The sequence below is a fragment of the Lepisma saccharinum genome, chromosome 20 (assembly GCF_977018435.1).
Source record: "Lepisma saccharinum chromosome 20, izLepSacc3.1, whole genome shotgun sequence".
Classification (NCBI taxonomy): Eukaryota; Metazoa; Arthropoda; class Insecta; order Zygentoma; family Lepismatidae; genus Lepisma; species Lepisma saccharinum.
In genome coordinates, this window is record NC_139248.1 from 15,143,447 (window position 1) to 15,165,831 (window position 22,385).

General features: G+C 39.1%; 1 protein-coding gene across 1 annotated transcript in view; it reads left to right on the forward strand.

Moving 5' to 3' along the window:
- The window catches only part of LOC146003739 (neuropeptide CCHamide-1 receptor-like), a 353,803-nt gene that overhangs the window by 45,643 nt on the left and 285,775 nt on the right, over window positions 1–22,385 (forward strand). The window contains exon 2 of the mRNA XM_083142134.1: window positions 4,686–4,724. The gene's annotated coding sequence lies outside the window, so the exon portion shown is untranslated. The remainder of the gene's footprint in view (window positions 1–4,685; window positions 4,725–22,385) is intronic.

Below are 22,385 nucleotides of genomic sequence, written 5' to 3' on the forward strand. Positions count from 1 at the left end.
CTTCCGCTATGACCTTTAAAGATAACATATCTCGGTTTCCACTAATTCCATTCAAGAAACACATCTCAAAGATTCTGTCGCCCCCTCCTCCTTTGAAAATGTACTCCGGACACCCACGCAGATGTCCTACGTTCGAAGGCCGAACCCATTTGTAATTGTGTCCGAAGTAGTGCCAGGGCGCACTATTTCCAAGATGACGTATCTCCGGGATTACTCCGCAAGCTCTTCCACGTAATTACAGCCATCTATTTCCTTCCCTTTGGAGGACTTTCTCTCTCGCAAGCCTTCGCAGGTTGCGAAAGGTGAGAACCCCACTTGTTGATGGAGCATCTTCCCGAGTTCCCCCTCGTCACTTGTGGGGAGGGAGCCCCCTTAATGTGTTATCCCTTCCTTCAGGATTAAGTTTCCATTACCAGCAAATGGTCTTCCACGCCGTAAAAACAACACAGGCGGGAAATAAGGCGAGGAAATGTTATCTCGAGGGTTACCTTGCAGATTATGTTCACCTGGCATGATTATTTATCCGTTTGTGGCACTGAATATTATTTCTCAGGAGAAGACATTACTCTGTTTCTTCATGATCAAATGTAACCTTGTAATCAAGGGGTCCGGGTTCGATCTTCGTTTGAGGCACACTGAACTGTGGTTCGGATCTCACTTTTAACGGTAGATCTTAGTCCCAATCAGTTAATAGTGCATAAAGTGGACTCAAAAACAAGCGATGGTGCTAAAACATTAGCTTTCTTATTACTTCTATAAAAGGAAATTACATACATTTTTCTTTAAGGCAATTAGAAATTAAACTTTGTTATCTTCTTACATGTGGTATATCTTCTCAATTTCAAATAAAATTCTAATTTCTGTAAAAAAGATCAATATTAACTCATTTCCACCACAGTAAAACATTCATAAAAAATAAAGAAAAATGTTAGAAAAATACTCATAAGTTCAGAGCCATCTATTGTTCACCACAGCAAACCATATCCCAACATAGTAACGATTTTTATAAAACCCATTTTATTTCAAATTATTCAATAATAAGTTAAAATCAGATAATATTATAAAACACTATTCGAATTTGTTAATATAAAACTTTGTAGAAATTATGTCAACTTCTATTCGATTCTGGAAAGAAAAATATCAATAAAGAATGAGGTGAAAAAATTATCATGAGCACTATTGAAAGAAGATGGCTGAAGCCTGAAATCGAAAAATTGTAAGTAGTTTCTTATTTCTTTATCCCAGGTTGCGTTTGTGTTTTACCGAAGCAATGTGACATGTAATATTTGTGTATTACGCATAGAGTGCTTGAAAAACGTCATAGTGCCTCACGATGGCATAGTGGTAACGTCGTGGTCTCGTAATCAAAATGACCCATGGAAGCACATAGTAATTCGGATCATACTGTAAACTGTAGGTCTAGTCCCGATTAGTCTGTCTGTGCATAAAGAGGACTTAAAATAAGCTGTATTGTCTCACGATGGCATAATGGTAACGTCATCGCCTTGTAAACAAGGGATCCCGGGTTCGATGCCTATGGAAGCACATAGTAGTTCGGTTCCCACTTTAAACTGCAGGTCCTGCTATAGCCACATAAAATGGACTTGAAAAACTCAATCATAAAAGAATCTCATTTCTTGTAATCAATGGGCCACAGTTTCGATTCATAGTGGAAACTCAGTGCTCTGTTTCACCTCCCACTTTAAACTATTGGTTCAGTCCCGTTTAGCTTGTCTATGCTCTGTTCAAGGAGTGTGTGGAGCAACGCCGCACATAACGGTATAAAACGGGAGAAAGCGAGTTGGAGGAGCAAAGGTGTGCGCGCTGCTTTAAACGGCTGGTAACTGCAGTCACGTTTTCCCCTCCATGCACTCACTTTCACTCTCATGCGCTCGTTGGTCGAGCCAGTGGCGTGCGAAAGATTTTCGAAGAGAGGGGGGGAAGACAGCACATTTCCCTTCTTAGATAAGATTTAGCATAGTTCGGGGACAAAAGTGGCGAAAACTAAGGGGGCAACTGCACCTCTCTCGCAACCCCTAATCTCCGCCACTGACTATGTAATATTAGATGCAGTGATGTGCCGTAGACTATAAGTTTACGTCTACATCCATTGTCTACACGTAATCTACGCGTAGATTACATTGAGTTGTAGTTTACATAGACTACGTAGACAATCTAAAGTGCATTAAAATTAATTTTCAAGGCTTTCATGAAAGGAAAGTGACATTTTCAACTATATTGATTCCTAACGAAATGAAAAGAATCCTATTTACAACAAAATTTCTCTTCTCTTCTATCATCAACTATGGAAGAAGATAAATGGTATGCAAAAAACAACAACAGATGGCAGTCGTGAGGCAAGAGTGGTCTTTTTCCCATAAAACACTAGAATATGTATTATACTAGGTTTCTTCCTAGGTGAGAAATTGTTCGAATTTGGAAGAAAGAGTATGAAAAGTTATCTTCACACATCAGCAACTGATACGCAGTATAATTTTCTCTTAATTACACGGCGCCCTTTGCTAAGATCACCTTTCGCCATGTTGTTTACATATATTACCTAATCTACGTGTATAAAATAGTCTACGTGTAGAATGTAGGCTATCGTTGTTTACGCGTAGATGCACATCACTGATTAGTTGTCATATCTGGGAGAAGAGAGTTGAACTCGCTCCAGAAACTACATGTCGAATTGGTCTTCAGTCTTTCTCCTTGTGGTGATTAATCTTAATAAGATAAGACATTAAATAGCCCAATAGAAACGACTTTTCAGTAGTGTTCTCAGACTTAGCTTTAGAAATCGTGGATTAAAAGCAAAATTTCTGTGAGAAATTATAAGATCTTGGGCGATACACCTATCGCTTCCTTTCAAAGCCCGCCAACATTCATCTCAAACAAATTAACTTCAGAGGTAATCCATTCAGTGTTAAGTTCGTTTCTATATTTTCGCAACCCGTCAATGGGTTTGGGGTTATCTAGGATCTTATATGCATCATTTAGACAACTTTTACCCAAGATGGAAACCCTTGGATCTTTGATCTTATTCACCAAGTGGAAGTTTGGCCAGATTATCGGTCCCACTGATCAGTTCCTTTATCTTTCAAACAGTGTGTTTTCACCAACTAGGCCTACATCAGTTTTCCTGTTCCGTGCTGAGGAAGTTTGTAGCGACATCTGTACCTGGAATATTTATATTTCTAGCATTCACTCCTTTAGAACCTCTTGTTTACTACCTACCTGTTACGAGTAAAAGATACCTTGTCATGTTCGTAGTCTTTACGTCATAAGGTCGCTATTTTTAGCTGGAATTGCGATTTTCTTCTTTCATATTATTGTCAACACACATACTGCACCGTAAAGACTCGTGCACGTCTTGTTTTTCCATAAAAAGGCGGGAAAATGGCGGCTTCCTTTGAAACTGAGTCAGGGCGCATAGAGATGTCGTTTGGGTGGTACAAGTCGTGTTCTATTGCTCGTATGATAACAGTTCAATTATTTTCTTATTCCAAACATGCCTGCCATCATTTCCATGTGTATTTTGACAATGTCCTGTACTTTGTTGACCAGGGGCGGTTTGGAATTTTCCGGTTCCTCCCCTCCGACCCGCATCCATATATACACTCAATGTGCATAAATTGTATGTGGTCCGAATATATGGTTCATTCCGCGTATAACGGTATTTGATTCATCCGTCTAGGGCAATTAGCCTCCAATATACAGGCGTTTCAAGGTAACTCTGCAATCCGAGGCTTGAGTCAGTGGCGCACAGACATGTCGTTTGGGGGGGGTGCTACAAGTCGTGTTCTATTTCTCATATGATAATAGTGCAATTTTTTTCTTGTTCTAAACATGCCTGCCATTATTTCCATGTGTATTTTGACAATGTCCTGTACTTTGTTGTCTAGGGACGGAGGGGCATTTTTTCTGAGATTTTGGAATTTTCTGGTTCCTCCCCCCCTCACGCATCCATATATACACTCAATGTGTATAAATTGTGTGGAGTCCGAATCTATGGTTCATTCCGCGTTTAACGGTACTTGATTCGTCTGTCTAGGGCAATTAGCCTCAGATCTACAGCTATCTAAATGATGCATTTTGCTAAAAACTGGCCGGGTAGCAAGGAGCTTACCTGGCAAAATGGACTCGGTAATGAAAAGTTAGTCAAGTTGTTCAATCTTCTCTTGATCTCAAAATTTATTCTCAGGTATTTAAAATTTTTTGCTAATTAATTTGCGTTATAGATTTTGTAGCGGTTTCAGACTAATATGCATACTTTATCACTAACATTATTGTAAAAAGACGTACGTAGATTTAATGAACGTAAACATAAAAGGGCTGTACGTAGCACGTGGAATTAGACAACATAACGAACATCTTTCGCAGAGGCTGTCTATGTTAACTCAACCGACCCACTAATTTGTTTCGTGTCATTACATTTAAGGAAAAACACCAGTAGATGGTACTGACTGAATTTGTCATGCAATAACGCATTCAAAATTGACACGACACGAAAGATTTTAACACATGATATGTGTTAATTGCCTTCATTAATTTCACATGACTTCTGCTTGTATGTTGTTCCTGTTGTTTATTTTCAATTCTAAATAAATGAATCTCTGAACCTACTCAGAGGAATTTTCATCAATTTTATACATATCATTCATTGTGTGTTTCGTTCATTCCAGGTTTTGTTCTTGTAACACCTCCGGACATTGACACTAACTGTAAGTATATTTTATATCTAATTTTAGCATTATTTCTGTTGAGTAGTCATGTGGCCAAGGGTGTTAATTGGTCGACTTTCGATCTCCCAAGCGACGTTCTCTGGGTTCAAGACCCAAATGGGTTTGGGTCTCCTTAATGAATGTCTACTAACCTAACCATCACTCACCCTCATCGTCACGATTAGCTAAAAGTGGCAGAAACTCGGAAGTAAAACAATGAAAATCCTCATATAGATAGAAGCACTTTAGTAGTAATAGTGATAAAGCGTCTCAGTGTAGAATAGACAACAACACTGTGTAATTAATGTACAGGGGTAGACAAATACAGGGCACCCGGTTGTTATGGCGCCTGAATTTTCAGTCAATTAAAAAAAATGATGGAAATTTCCATTGCTTTTTGTAATAACTAGTACAGTATATGGTTTTTATGTGTGTTCTATTTTGTGTTTTCGGTATCACGTGTATCATTCAATCAGAATAGTAAACATGCCACTATGGTAGAGTCTGCCATGCATTAGAATGTATTGTTATTTTTGACGTTACCGGTAAAACCTTCTTTAGGAAGGCAAGAATTAATTAATCCAATCTTGAATTAATTAATAAATTAAATGTTTCAAGGTTACGTTTCAAAATGTGCAGATTTATCGTGGTTGGATTCGTGTCTTTCTTAGCTCCAGATTTGCAAGATATACATCTCCTAAAGAAATATTTTCACTATATATTGCCCAACCTAAAGCAACCTAACCTAACCTTACCGTGATGGTGCGTGGGGCTATCGTGAATGGTGTTTGGGGCTATTCGTGGATTGTTATACGATCCAGAATGGTTTTTGGGGCTATGCGTGAATTGTTTTTGGGGCTATTCGTGGATGGTCATACTATCCCTAATGGTTTTTGGGGCTATGAGGGATTTTTTATGTTAAGAAGGTTGAAACACTGCTTTGCCGTTTGAAAAACAACGCTAGTCAAGATTTGCCCGCCATTTTGCGTGTTCAGGAAGCGAGAAAAGAACGAACAATATTTACTCGATATGTCGACAATAGATACTTATTTCGTTAAAAAAAGAAGCGAAATCTCTTGTTAAACAACCTTTCGCATTGCAGAATAAGTAAGTACGAATGTCAACAATTACAGAATAAACGAGTTACAGCCGATTCCCGGCTTTGACAGTTTTACAGTTTTTCATATATATATACAGGGTGTTCATAAAGTCCCAATACCATTACAAAAGAACATAGCTTGAAAAGTACCTTCTTCCTCAGCCAACCATAATTTTTCATCAAGATGGGGCACCCCCTCATTGGTCCAAGGATGTTCGAGGTCTTCTAGATAGGCATTTCCCTGGCAGGTGGAAAGGCCTTGATGGACCTTTTCCCTGGCCACCGAGCTCTCCTGATATCACACCTTTGAATTTCTTTATCTGGGGGTATGTCAAAGATTGTGTTTACCGCACTCCTGTTCCAGATGTTGCTACTCTTCGAAGAAGAATAACTGTTACTGGTAATATGCTGGGGAGTGTATGCGCACCGCCTTGATGTTCTGAGAGCAACTAGAGGGGCGCACATTAAAGGTGTATGGCATATATGGAGAATTGTAGCTCGTTTTTGCAATCAACAGTATTGTTCTTTTGCATGTAGTTTCCGAGCTATGTTCTTCTTAATGGTACCGGGACTTTATGAACACCCTGTATTAAATACACCAAATGATGTATTGACTTGATGCAATATTTATCAGTACTAAGGTTCCTGTCATCTCTATTAGCCAAATTTTGCAGTAATATTATACATAAACTTAGTCCACTTAACAGCGCAAGCAATTTCAATACTTGAATTATTTCTGACTTGATAACTCCCTTTCCAAATGGAGAACAGCTTCATAATCTAGAAAAAATTGGTGATTATTTTCATAATTACCCGCACCATTTTTGACAACTTTGCAGAAAATATGCTGGATATGCGAAACTGCACCCTTTCCCTGCTTTTCTGATTAAATTCCTGAACCCATCATTGCTGCATATTCTCGTGAAGTAGACCTTCCCTGAAACGCGTCAGTTTTTTGGGCTTCATCGTATGAACAGAAGAGATAGCAACAATTACCTTAACTTTTTAACTGGGTTTTTAAAGATAACGCACGAGGTGCCATTAACGTTCTGCACACGTGGATAATTTTCATCAATCGCCGCTTAAATATCCACTTAATATCCTCCAGAGCGACCGATGTGAGTTAAGAGACAATTAGGCTGGGCACTTTGCACGAAAGTGGCGAAACGAAAATTTAATTATTTTGCACGATTGGCTTCAATTTCCCTCGCCTTAGAATTGGGCATTGAACATTTCTTTACCCGCCAAAAGTATCCCTCCACTAGGAAGCGCTCTAACAGAAGAACCAATCGGATAGGGCCTTACCGACAGCTGAATGAATGTGATTGGTTGCTTTACTCACTGTAGCTATTACGTCAAAGGTTTTGGCGGGAAATTATCAAAGTTTTGTCAAGTGGATCATAATGGGGCATTAGAAGATAATTTAGCTTCTGTGGTCATATAGGGAGGGTCATTATTCAGTGACCTAGGGCTATTGCACAGTGAAACCTCAGCACAACGTTTCCTACAGAGTTTGCTCATAAGCATTTATGACCTGATCCGTCTCTAGGTATATGCCAATCCTAGGAGGCACATTATGTATGAGAATAAATTTGTTCTTTTTTTTTATATTTGTGATGCATCACTGTTATATTTGATTACAACCAAACTGTATTACTTGACTGTGACAGTAGAGATACCTCTACTCTTGTTTAATCACTATGTCATGTGTGACACTTGAGCAAATTTACACTTTACCTTAAAACCTTCATTGTCATAAATTACTTCTCAGGTAGTTATCTATTTATGTACATTTATTTACACTTCTATCCTTCGCCGTATATACTTCTTTCCATAACAAATTGTAACGACCCTGCGTGGTCGCTATATTCTTTTTAATTTCGGATGAAAGAGTTAAGTGGAATGTCCCTGCGAGGCGTACGCTTTTAGTTGAGATGTATTCTGTAAATGTCAATGGATCCACCTCTAAGTTTATTAGCTTCACTTATTATTAGACCCTGCGTGGTCGCTGTATTCTGTAAACGTTATCAATTATTGTCATTTACACTGTTCAACTCTTTGTTTAGTATTGCAGAGTCCTGCGTGGCTCATTATTAATTGTATTGTCTGAATGCACACAGTTTTAGTTTATTATGACACGTGCATCTAGTGATTTTCCCACTAGTGATTTCTCAATGTCAAAACCTTGATAATTCTCAGTACGAAGTTTGCAATATGTAAAAAAATGAGTTAGCAACTCATACTTGTAGTTACAATTTTCACCACCCATGCGCCACCGCGAGTATAAAGCCAGCGCAGCGAGGCCCGGAGCTCAGTTGGCTCCCTGATGTCAACGGGCAAACATCCAGGGTTAATCGGCCTTCCAGCCTGAAAACTAGAAGCCATCCCAGAAGGAAGAAGAAAGAAGAAGAAGAGCGTAGCAGCTACCTACCTACCTGGTCCGATCACTTCGGCTGATAGGTGCTCAGGTTCCACCTGCCCGGCTTGTCTGGGAGTACCCGGACCTTCTTTTGTAACGTGCCTTCCCTTCATAGGAGACACCGGTTAGCTCGCCAATTCCCCGCTAATGCAAGGGGGGGGGGGGGTGTCGCGGCATCCTTTAATCCTTTTACCCAGCGACCGCTATTCGGGGGTACCGATTGGTTTCGGCCAATTCCCGGCTGTGGTTGCGGGTACTACGCGCGACCTACTCTCTCTTTTATAGGGGAACCCGTGACGTCAGCGGCGACCAAGGCCCTAAATAAAATTAGGTCCCCATACTCCCCCTGGCCCCTCACTGCGAGGAATACATTGAATGATCCCTGCCTGACCCCTCCCCCTTTATCTCTTAGAGACCAAAAGTAAGTAGTGCACGCAAATACAGGTGCATGGTACAGGTAAATGCACGTAAGGGTTACAGGTAGAGAGACGTGTGTAAGTGGTATAACATTTCTTTACACCCAGCAAGCCCTGAGATAATCCTGAGTCTTTGTTCTACGACTGATAAGTAGTTAGCACGTATGGGTAAACTTTTGCCACCCACCTAATTGCAGGGTTAGTGTGTTGAACGCAGCCAATGCCTGTACTCCTGTGCTGTGTTGTTGTGGTCGTGGGTGAACGTTGCAAAATCCAATATCAACTGCTGCCGGTTGTCTTTTGCCCCACAACACAGAGAATTGCACTTATCAAGACTTTACTCTACGAGTGCACTAATTACCATAGCGCTAACCCCGGTCCCGCAGTATATCACGCAGAGGTCCCTACTTATACGGCGCATTATCTCTGTGTGTATCGATGCATCCAAAAAATTGTCTTAATCCATTGACGGACGGCCACTTCCTGCGATCTTACAGCCTGAAAATCTGAGAGCAAAAGAGCAGCGTTGCCAGGTCAGATTTTTAAAAATCGGGAGATTTGCTTAAAAAATCAGAAGAACTAAAAATAGCGGATTATCAACGTTCTGGGGGGGAAGAGTGGGAAAAGCATTCCACTATCATTATTGAACGTTAATTATTAATTTTATAAGTCAAAAGATAAATTTATTGTTGTTATGTTAATACACATTTTATTATGAATTTGCACTTAAAGGGGTACGATAACCCCACCCCCTAAATTCACCTAAAGTAAAGGTACAGTTTCCCCCAACCAGTGGCGATGATCTGGAGCCAAAATTGAGGGGGTGCAAGGAATGCCCCCCCCCCTTTCCTAATCGCCGACACTGCCCCAACACATTGCAAAAAGCAGTGACATTACTGGAAAAAATCCGACCTCGATTTTCTGTTCATCTCTCACAAATATTCTAAAATAAGTTGTGACTTCGTGGATTTATGTACTTGGCGTTTAAAAGTGTATGGAAACATTTCGTGATTTTTGTGTTAACTAAGACTAGAGCTTCAGCCACTACGCATTCGAGGATAGGTATATATTTTTTAAATATTCTACCTGATAACACCTTAGATTGCTTTTCTTTAAAACTAGCTAAAGTTACAGGATATAAGAAAGACCACCCTTTTTTAAATACTTGTTCGTATGTGTGGGTGGCAACATTGGTATTTAGTTGTAACCAGTTTCCTCCCCTTTGACAAAAAGAACTCAATGGGGAAAGTTAGGACACCCGCCTTGGAGTACCCAATGCACAAAGGGCTCAAGAAGCCGCGGGTCTTTCCCAGTGTCATAAAGCCTGGTATGACCCTCCTCCCCCACCACTCTCTCTCTCTCTCTCTCTCTCTCTCTCTCTCTCTCTCTGTGGAATATTCATGGGTCTTTGCATTCCATCAGCTGAATATGTAAATTTTAAATCAACTTTCGATTTTTTTAAATATTTGTTCATTATAAATATTTAAGGAAGCAAGAAATCAGGAGATTTTCCCACTTTCCTGAAAGTTGTTAGGAGATCAGTAGATCGTGCTGAAAATCAGGAAATATCCTGCGAAATCAGTAGACCTGGCAACACTGCAAAAGAGAGACCGTAACAAGTCGGAACCCATTTGTATACCTCCGACAAACGACCCCCCAACCACCGAGGCAAGGTCCCATTGTTACCTTTCAAACAGGGAAACCGTTGAGGAAAAGCAACCGTTGGCTTCCCCGACTACCGGGCAAAAAAGAACCTAGGCCAGAGCATTTACAACGAAATAAATTCGTACATATTTACTTTCCAATTTCCAGCTGTGTGTCTAAAATCTTCACAGCAGAAGCCAAATTGTTGTTACGAGAGGTTGTGGGTTCGATTCCTCGTGTGGGAGTGCCCAAAATTTCAGCATTGACCTATCGTCGTGAGGACAACTGGGCAGCTACTTGACAAGAAGCAGCGGGCTCCGATCTCGATGGACACAAAGTAGCGGCGATGGTACTCGATGCGCTGACCTTGCGTCACCCAATGAAAAACCCGCTCTTGCCCTTAAAGGGGTTGTTGCGCCATGAAGATTAGATTTAGTTTAATTCTGTACAAATCAGTGCATTAGTAAATATGGACAATTTGTATCAATATTGGAAAATTTATTGTCGCAAAGAGATTTGTAGTCTTGGAGAATATGCAAATATACCCATTGAGACACATTGCATAGTTGTTATGATTCCACTTGAATGTGAGGTTAATATGTCGGAGCATAAGTGGACTTACAAGGGAGGTTATCTAAGTGTCCCACTCCGAATTCCATGAAACTTGGCAGGTGTATAGAGGGGCCCAAAGGAAGAAATACGTGTATTTTGTTTCGGCTAAAATACTGTTTTAGGGGGCAAAACTCCCCTCAAATGTCAAGATGAAGACAAATTGACGCGGGGATCTGACCCCGAAACCACATAAATATGACATAGGAAGAATTAGGGGACATAGGGCCCCTCTATACACCTGCCAAATTTCATGAAAATCGGAGGGGGACATGGGGGTCAGATCCCCACGTCAATATATTATCATTTTGACATTTGAGGTGGGTTTACCTCTAAAACAGTTTTTTAGCCGAAACAAAAAAACACGTATTTCTTCCTTTGGGCCCCTCTATACACCTGCCAAGTTTCATGGAAATCGAAGGGGGACACAGGGGTCAGATCCGCACTTCGATTTGTCCTTATCTTGACATTTAAGGGGGTTTTGCCCCCTAAAACAGTTTTTAGCTGAAACAAGAAAACACGTATTTCTTCCTTTAGCCCCTCTATACACCTGCCAAGTTTCATGGAATTCGGAGGGGACACAGGGGTCAGATCCCCACTTCAATTTGACCTCATCTTGACATTTGAGGGGGGGGGGGTTGTCCCCTAGAACAGTTTTTAGCCGAAACAAAAAAAACGTATTTCTTCCTTTGAGCCCCTCTATACACCTGCCAAGTCTCATGAAAATCGGAGGGGGACACTTAGATAACCTCCCTTGTTAGAGCAAACAAGAACAGTCCTTTGTACAGTCACGGACACTGCTGGCTTGTAATGAATACATTGCCTTTCAATGGAATTGATACAAGCCGACAGTGTCCGTGACTGTACAACAGCTGTTCTGGTCTTGATAGGAAATAAGTGTGTAGTAAATCTTTGTCTCATCATGAATTAATAATATACACAAAATCTTAATACTAAGATCATTACTGTTCTTAATAGTATTATTAATGTGAGACACTTGCGTAACTTACGGCAAACACACCCCAAACATATTTCTAAATACTCGCTCGCCCTTAGCATCATTTTGGCATCTCTTCAAAATCTGTTTTTATTGATCTGAAGCGAGAGAAAAGTTCTCAAGATACAACTCCCTGATCCGCTTGTACAGGACATCCAGAAGAGTCCCGCAGGAACAATCTTTTGAAGGCCAAAACCATTAGCGACAGAACGCAATCTGGCGGTTTCTATATTTGGGGCAAATCGCCTTCCGATAAGATGTTCCGTAAGCCCTAAATGGGGCACGATTTCTGCAGAGAGGGACAATTTGTGTCGCTTTCTTGCGTGGTAAGTGGTTTTGAGATATCATCTAGTGTCAAGTTGGTAGCCATTAGTGCGTCTGGTTTCATGAGTTCTTGATATCGCTTGAGGAAAATGGAGATCTTTTCCTCCGTCTCCTTATGCTTTTGTTTGCTTCCAAGATGTGCTGTTCTCCTAATGCAACCTCATTGATTCGCAGTGCACTCTGGGAACTGGCTCGGACTGATGATGTCATAGCAATAACAATGTGCCATGTATGCTGCTGTTCTCTCACTTGAACTGTATGTTAGACTGGAACACTCGCTGCAATGCTGATCCGCGAAGAAAAGCGAAGCCAATTTTGCGATACGTTTCTCCTGTCATAATGGGAAGACAAGTAGTTTTTTTCCTATGGCTAGCATTTCATCGCCTTTTCTAATTCCTGTAAAGAAAAATGAAATATGATAATTAGGGAACGGAAGTTTAGGTAAATAAATGTTTTTTTCTGCGATAAGATTGAGACCCTCGTTTTTGCCAAAATTCTGATCATAGCCTTTTTATTTTACATAAAAACACATATTTTCCAGTTTTCCGTATGTATCATAAATACATATTTTGCGAATTTTTATTTTAAATACATAAAATCGCTCATTGTCTTCAGCTACCTCGAAATCCTCGAAGGAAAAAAAGGTTTTTTCTCCGCACCTTTTTCATATCTAGAGTGTTACGTTTATTTTGTCTTCGAACACGCTCGCTGGCAGACTTCTGGCGCCTCGCCTACGATCCTATTGGGGGAAAATATTACCCCACTGGATCTAACGCACAAGTGCTAATGTCTAAATGTAGAGATATTTTTGGGAAAAACCAAGGTTTTCAAACGTTGTGCCAAATTGCATGTGTTTTGGAAGGAGGTGAAGTAGAGGAAGAGGAAGCTTTGGAAAACTTCAGCGTTAGTGGCATTCGTGCTTCAAATATGCAAGAATTGTTTCTTGTGACGTGCTCACAATATAAGATCCTTTTTAGAGATAATCGTCACAGATTTACAAAGGAGAATTTGAAAAAAAACTATGGTGATCCACTGCAACTCTTCCAAAAAATAGCTCGCTAAGAGGTAAGCATTTAGAAACTGATTTCAGGTGTTTAAAATGCATGTAATACTTTGTTTTTATTACCAAATATTTTTCATTTTTGTCACATATTTTCCTGTTTCTATCACATATTTTCAACATTTATGAGACAAAAAAATAAATGTTTCTGAGTTTTTTAGCACTTGAAGTTCCGTTCCCTAATGATAGGTCATACCGGTGCCTTGAAAATTGAAATTATGTGCGTTCTTGAGGGTTTGTTAGCCGAAACAGTAGATGCCATAGGTTATGTCAAGTAATTTATGTGCTATTAAAAGTTCTTAGCACGACACGGGTCCCAGGAAACAGTAGTTTCAAGATCTCCTGACAGATGTCATATCAGATAGCTTCAATACCGAATAGGTGCCTATCTCCCTTGGAGAGGAGGCAAGGCTTTCTCTCTTTCTCTCTCTCTCTCTCTCTCTCGGTTTCTGTGTGTGTGTGTGTGTTGCAAATCGCCTCCCACCCTCGAAAACTTCAAAACAACAGCAATTTCTTTGCAAATCATCAGACTTCCCTCGGAAGTGCTGTTGTAGCGAAGGAATGCTTCTTTTTATTCAGTTCATCAGATTTACAAAGAGTGTTCGTCAAGGAAGTCTTTGCACGCAAACCGGTTCCACATTTCCCCTCCTGTCACTCTCCCGACGGAAAGAGATACAAAGGCTCTTTCTTTCTTTCTTTACGGAAATTCCCGGTTCGCCATTTTTCCAATATTATGCCTGATCTTACATTATGAAGTTGAGACTTCTTTTCATCTGAGTACGTAGCCCCTTCCACTTGCTTTGACTTTAGAATGTCTGAAACGGACATTTTGCTACAAACATTAAGCTAAAATATTTCTACCTTTGAACGGAAACTTACCCTTTCCCCCTCAAGTTATTGCATTCTTGTTCACAAGAAAAAGAAGTCGCTTGTGAACTATTTTCTGCTTGGAAAATAACAGATGGATTTATGCCGTCTTGGATACGTAATGAAAAAAAAGCTTAAGAATATATGCGATACTTGTAGTTTGCTTTGAAAGGAAGCATGATCCTGAAAATATGAGCGTCTAGTTCGAAATGTTGCTTTCATTTTTGTGAAAAGAAATCGACTTAGTTCATAACTTGTCACCTATGCATTCTTTGCTTCCAGAGAAGGTCTCGCACTGTACTTTTATATCTCGCATTGACACGACGGAACGTTGGATGAAAATAGTATGCCTTCCAGAATCCATCGTTCTGTTTCAGGCATGTCGAGGTGGAAGTGTCGTCCCGTATGAACTGACTTAGGTTTTGAAGTGGGTACTTTGTTACATGGTTGGGATAGATTTTCGGAGTTTGTTTGATGATCTTCCGGTTACGTCAACGAGCATGAACGTCCGCAGGATTTTTTCAGGAAGGGACAAGCAGTTTTTCAATGGGGGCAATGAAGCATATGTTCCCTCATAATAGTGATGCCCTCTCAAAAAGCACCGTTTCATTCTGAAATTATCATGTTCCTTCAACGTCCTTATAATAATTAACATAAATCACTGTGACTGAAATGTAATTATGCGTGAAATACATCCATGTTTACGAGCATACTCTGCAGCGATCAGTCACGAAAATTAATTCCTAAGCACCCTAAGCCTGGCTCTACTAACCTAACCACATACGCATTTTTTGATAAACAATTCCACCTAGTTCTAATAATAAAGGGTGGCACAAAAACCATCATCCTATTTGAACTGGCCTTTATTTTGACGTCTTGTTGTTTATATCAGTAGTGTCTTGTCAGTTAAATAGAAGATGCTCTCGAAATTTATTGTGTGCGAAAATGAATAAGTACACCCCAAAAGAACGTGGAGAAATTGTGATAATATTGCGTGACACTTTTCCGGGCAGAGTAATATCCCGTTTTGGTGATTTGCCATGGCCGGCCAGGTCCCCCGATTTAGACGCTCCAGATTTTTTCGTTTCTTGATATTTGAAGTCATTGGTTTATGTGAATAAGCCAGAAACAAGACAGCAACTAATGTACAATATTCAGCATGAAATTGAAAACATTTCCCCGCAGATTTCCAACACCATGGAAAACGCAATAAAAAGAGTCCAAATTTGCATTCATTCGAATGGTGGTCATTTATTGGATGTTATCTTTAAAAATTGAGGACATAAAACTTAGAAGTATCAATAAAATTTTAACACAAAAACCTACTTTGTTTAATTTAAAACCCAAGCTATAGGCTAAGAAAATCAGGTGATGACTTTTGCTTCACCTTGTATATAAGTGGTTAAGTTAAGAGGGCTAGGTTTAGGACTCTTAGGAATCAATTTTTGTGACTCGTCGCCGAAGTGCGTGTGTTCCCGTAGTCGGACCCCAGCGACTGTAACAGAAAGAGGGGGGTGGGTGATTTGCGGGGAGATTGGGGTGCCCCTTTTCATGTCGGGCTGAAGAGGTTTTAGGGTGGGAGGAAAGGAAGGGGATTATTGTGCCCTCCAAATAGTTGTTGGTTTCAATTTATTTTATCTCATTTTTTAGCTTAATGTGTCATATGGTTTCTGCCTTTAAATACAAAGAAATACCGGTTTACTTTCAAAATAATAAATGCCTTTAACACAATTTTAGCTCCTTTAACCAAACACAATTACCTGTAGTTTTACTGGATCACAGAGTTCTATGTGAACTCAATTTTGTGCGAATGTTTATATGATTAACTGTGGCGCCATCTTCCGTTAGAAATGTTACATTTTTATACACACGGTCTGGCTGGGAGCCAGGAAGAATGTGGACGATTTGGGTGGTCTGGTTTATGCAGAATCAGTGGTTTCGTTGTGGCTGACTTTAAGAGACATGTGCCAGCACTGGCTTCTTTGATCCTCGTTGCTTCTTCCCATATTACTGGATGATATAAAGGAAAATGGTTTGAAATCTGCCATACTCAAATTCTTTATTTTATATTTAATTGCATGTTTGTCATTTTTTAGTTTCACTTTTCGCCGAATGTTTTTCCCTACGAAGCCCCTCTTTCCATAAGTTCTTCGTAAAATGGAGTACTTTATGATGTTCATACTGTGTGTTTGTGTTAGAAGCGAGCACCTACCACCGGCGTCTATATCAGGGATATGGCATACCTTAAACTGTCTGCAACACGGTATTCAAGTAGTGCTGCTGTTAGTGTGAAAATGGAACGTGCATAGAAAATAAATGTGAAGCTTCTCCACATTTATCACATGTGTAGACAATTTCTGAGGTTGTTACCAACCTTTATGGCCTCCATCTTTGAAATGCGATGGTCATATTGGAGTTTGTGCAGCTCTCTCTTTCAATGCAGTTTTCCCTAACAATCCATAGGCACGAATAAAGAGAGAGAGAGAGAGAGAGAAAAGTTTAAACTTTTTTCGCAGTTCTCACTTCCATAACCTCGAAATGTTATACATTTTACAAATCTTGCAACCTTCCGGTATATTTGAGTCAGAAAAGTTCCGAATATGAGATATTAGTGGGACTTGTAGAGCCAGTATACTTTTGCGAAAATCCACAAGGTGTAATTTGAGCTCCAGATCATGTTTCATGCATCGATCTATGGGTATAGAACATACAATTTTAAGTGGGGATATCTAGCTTCCCCATTTCCCTTTCCAGGGTGCAAAATTATTCAAGACTGCGGGGAGGAAGATACTAACACACACGCACCAAACTCTATATATAAATGTGTATATGCATATGAATTATTATACGATATCCATATTTATTATGCTATTACATATAGAAGTAAATTACTAAATATTATATATGTATTTATTTTTATTGGTTTATTGAGAAAATTTCAGATACTGCAGGTAGTCATTTTACACTGAAATCGTGAACAATGAAAAGAACAAAAATTAAAAAAAAACACAAGGGATTAACATAAATAAGCCAATATAGCACAATTAAATATTATTTAGCAACATATGTTCTGATAGTAAACAGAAAGGCGTATATATGTCATGGAAATTTTTGGGGGGAACAAAATTTTATAGTTTAGCTACCAATTCTATATATCTTCACACAATCGTTTCGTTTGATTGACTAACTACTGTTTTTTAGTTGTGATTATTATGTACATTTTCACTACATACCTGTGGGGGATCGCGGCGATGAGGTTCAAATGAGACACTACCTCTTAATCCTTTAGAATCGGATTGGAAGAGGGGGCGTGGTGTGGAAACATTAATCATCCTGAGTCCGATACTTTAAAAGTGGTGCAAGATGAGGAATTTTTGAATAAGTTTGCTGCAACATCATAAATTATCATTTACATAAAATGTTATTTGAGTCAGTGTCAAAGAAACATGCATGCAAATATCTATATTGTAAACAGTATCTAAAGTAATCATATATTGCTTAAATATGTCTGTATGATATTGTTCTGCAATCTTTTCTGACCAAAATAATTGGAGTAAATAATTCGGCATGAATGGGGGCGGAGGGAATGTTCTACCTTTTGGGCCGATGCGTCACAGACCTTGGGGAGGATGGGCACCCATGATATACACACATATCTATAATATAAAACGTTGTATATGAAGAAATTGATTTGTTACTTGTGTATATATCAGATATTTGTAAAGTAAATTAGTTTACCAACTGATTAAATATGTTAGTAGTTACAAAAAAAATGAAATGGTTTTATTATGTATAATTTTTTGTATAATATTTCTTTCTATTAATATAAATCAATTAATTTCATTCTTGTTTTACTTTTATTGTGCATGTACGAGGTGTAGTACCGTTAATAGACTATTGAAACGGAGAGACAGAATCACAACACACACACACACACACACACACACACACACACACACACACGCACACAGACATTATTCTTCTCTCTTTGTATGTGTTTTCGATTTTATCCTTAGTAAAGTATATATGAGACCAAAACTAAATCTTGTCTTTGTTGCAACAAGAATGTCCCCGTCTGGACATTTTTGGTGGAAGGGATTTTTTAGGACAAGATTTTTGGTAGGGAAACATCACCCCTGTCCCTCCAGGATGTCGCACCCTGCCTCTCCTCCTTTCTCATTTCTCATTGTGTCATACCTTCTGCTTCCTTATATATTCGTCCATGGCTGTTTCCATGCTGTCTTGCATCATTTCTGTTACCTCATCCCTGTACTGTTGATCACCCTAATTCAACCATACATATTTGCATACTGTTATCCAGAACTCTATCATGAGTTTAGAGACACTAAACTCGATGGTATTTGACCAAAGGAATGAAGGGAATGAAAGGATACCATTGTGGAAGTTGAAGAACATCATTGCGTTGGTTTCAGTTGAAACTTTCCCTCCTGGTCACGTGTCTTCAGACAAAAGGACCATTCTTCCAAATAGCTGAATCTCTGTAACGTAACACGTACGTCAGTTGAGTTTCTCGGAAATATGCTTGCTTTCATAGTAGTGTATCATTGTCTCGGCTTGGAAAATTTCCATGGAAACCTTCCAAAGGAACTCTGTAGCTCTTTTGTTGGAAGTTTCCGTTCTTGTTTTTCTTCTGTTGTGCTGTTCGTTCCACGGATTGGTTCGGTATCCAAGTATTTCTGCCACATCAAAGTTGCACCAGGCATAGGCTGGGTAAACTTTGAATTATTGGAAGGCCTGTCCCTTTTTTTTCTAGCACACTGGAATCGCATTGATTGAACTCGAATCGTGGATCTCTATCGACAATTCACCATTCATCCTCATCGTCGCGAACAGGTAGAAAAGGAATGCACAAAAACTGATAGAAACTGATTCTAAAGGTTTTCGATGAAACCTGGGCAACGCGTCGTGTTTGTGAGAGAGTGCTCTTGTATGCACGTGTCGACCTCCGTTGTGGACTGCATAACACATCGCACTAAAACGCCAAAGGTGCCAGAAAAAGAGAAGTAAAATAGACGAAATCAACCAATCGTATGCACGTGTGGAGTACAAGGCGAACAGCGGTGCTGTAGCGTTGTAAGACGGGCGGAAAGGAGAGAGTGAGCGAAGCAGGAGGCTTCGTCGGTGACGTTCGTGCAGTGGCAAACCTCTCGCTGTCTGATTCGTGAGTAAAAATGTAGTGTCGCTCACAAGGACAGCAAATACGAGCTCCACTGAGGATTATGCTGGTCGTGAATCCTGGCGCCAGAGCCTCGCTAGCGTGCAAAATACAGTCCACGGTACTATTCTCTGTCCCAAGAATCTGTGGACCAAGGTTGCGCATAATGGTAGAGAAGGGGAGAAAGTGAGTGGGTGGAGCGTAGCAACGCGCACTGCTGCGAACGGCTTGTAGCTGCAATCACATTGCCCCCTTCATGATCCATTTTCCCCCCTCACGCGTTTATTGGCTGAGCCTTTTCGAGTCACTACCTGCGCAGACTCTTGATTTCGTTCTATTGCTCCAAAGACTCCCGGGACATAATATACGTGAAGTTCTTAAAGTGGTTTCAGTCAATAGCTTCATCGCCGACCACAAAAAGACACGAGTTCAGCTGCTGCTTCTGCTACTACTACTACTACTACTACTACTAATAATAATAATAAAGAATCATTAAAATAAGAATGTATTATTATTATTATTATTATTAACGTAGGGTGATTATTTATCCCAATCTTGTATTAGACAGCAGAATAATGAATTCTAACTATAGTGTAAAATGTAACTAATGTGATCGGGAATGTCATCAATCAGCTTATCGACTCCGAGAATTATTGATACGACACTAATCTAGGTCATTTTATTTTTCAGCCCCTCTCACCCCCCATGCCGATGGGTGATTAACTTGGAGTTGAACCGCATTGGGAGTGTGGATGAAACTATGGATTTCATTCGCAACACAGCCTAAATGTTAGACAAACAGAGAAACATTATCGTTGTGCGGATTGCATAGAGTCACGGATATCTGTTTGTGAGGAATTTAATATCTGTGGTGCTCGATTATTCTTTCATGTCAACCCTTCCAACCCCACCCATAGGGGTGCCAGGGGTGTCTCACCCCCACAGTATTTATTTCCAGGTTGCAAGTGATACGTGCACCAAGTTTGGTTGAAATTGCTCCAGGCGTTCGAGAGTTATGCCGGAACAAACAAATATACACACCAACCCACACACATACACACACACACACACACACACACACACACATACATACATTTATATATAACTAACTAACTAACTCCCTAGCCTTCTTAAACCCGAAGGTTCATGGCTGCAGCAACACAGGTCTTCCATCTGTCCCTATCTTTAGCAAGTTCTATATACTCTTTTCCATACCTACCGATTTCCCTTAGGTCCATCTCAACGTTGTCCCTCCATCTTCGTCTTGGTCTTCCTACAGGTCTCTTACCATCAGGTTTCCAAACAAGAATCCTGTAAACTCCTCTTTCCTCTCCCATTCGTGCCACATGGCCTGCCCACCTAAGTCTTCTTGATTTAATTATTCTAATAATATCTGGACATGAATACAAATTATGTAGTTCTAAATTATGTAACCTTCTCCACTCACCTGTCTCCTCATCCCTTTTAGGTCCAAAGATTTTCCTAAGGATCTTATTTTCAAATACTCTCAATTTATGTTCCTCTTTCAATGTAAGGGACCAAGTTTCACACCCATATAATACTACAGGCAAAATTACTGTTTTGTATATTTTAACTTTTAGTTTCTTAGATATTAAACGAGAAGACAAAAGTTTATGAAGAGAAACGTAACATGCATTTCCTGAATTAAGCCTACTTTTTATTTCCTCTTTAATATAATTTTCATTTGTTAATATTACTCCTAAGTATTTGACTTTGGAAACTGGTTCAAACGAGTTGTTATCAATAATTAGATTTTGATTATTACCTAACACTTGGTTTCGGCCTGTAAGCATATATTTAGTTTTCTCTTTGTTAACTTCCAAACCTATCTCTTTAGCAGTTTTGAAAAATATTTTAGCATTATTCTTAATTGTATTCATATCATCCCCCAGTAAGTCTACATCATCTGCATATGCTAACAACTGAGTCACACTATTTAATTTTAGTCCTTCTTTAGTTTGTTTTACCTTCCTTACAGCATATTCTAAGGTAAAATTAAAGAGCAATGGAGATAATGCATCTCCTTGTTTTAACCCATCATGAATTGTAAATTTGTCAGACATATTAATACCCACACGAATTTTACTTTGTTTCACTGGTGCATATTTTTATCATACTAACAAGCTTCTTAGGTATTCCAAACTCTACTAATATATTATATAATTTCTCTTTTTTGACCGAATCATATGCTTTTTTGAAATCAATGAATAGCTGATAGTCATTTTGATTATATTCCCACTTTTTTTCAAGTGTCTGTCTGATGTGAAAAATTTGATCTGTAGTTGATCTGTTACGTTTAAATCCACATTGATAATCAGCTATAATTTCATTAGCATATGGGGTTAGTCGTGTTAAAAGAATGTTAGATAATATTTTATATGTTGTTGAGAGTGGAGAAATTCCACGGTAATTATTGCAGTTCATTTTATCGCCTTTTTTAAACACAGGAACAATTATGGATTCTTTCCACTGTTGAGGAATTTCTTCTTTATTCCATATTAAACAAATTAATTTATGAATTTGACATATTAGCAAATTCCCACCATATTTAATTAACTGAGCTGGTATTAAATCAATGCCAGGTGCTTTGTTATTTTTAGCCTTTTAATAGCATATTTAACTTCAGTCAAGTTAGGTTCTGGAACTAAAGGTTCTGCTGTGTGGATTTCATTTACTTCTGATTTATCTCCTACATGAACATTTAAAAGGTCATTAAATTAGTTCTTCCATCTATTTAGAATATCACTTGGGTCAGCTAGAAAATCACCGTCTTTATCTTTTATCAAGTTTACTTTAGGTTGCCACCCCTTTCTAAACTCATTTACACCTTTAGATAAATCTCTGATATTTTTATTTTTGCTGTTTGTTTCAATTTCGTTAATTTTGCTTTTCAAGTAATCTCTTTTTTTACTTCTACACGTGCGGTTAACTTCTCGCTTTATTCTATTATAATTGTTTAGATTTGTATCATCAGAGTTATTTAACCACCTAAGTCTAGCCTGATTTCTTATTTCTATTAGATTATGACA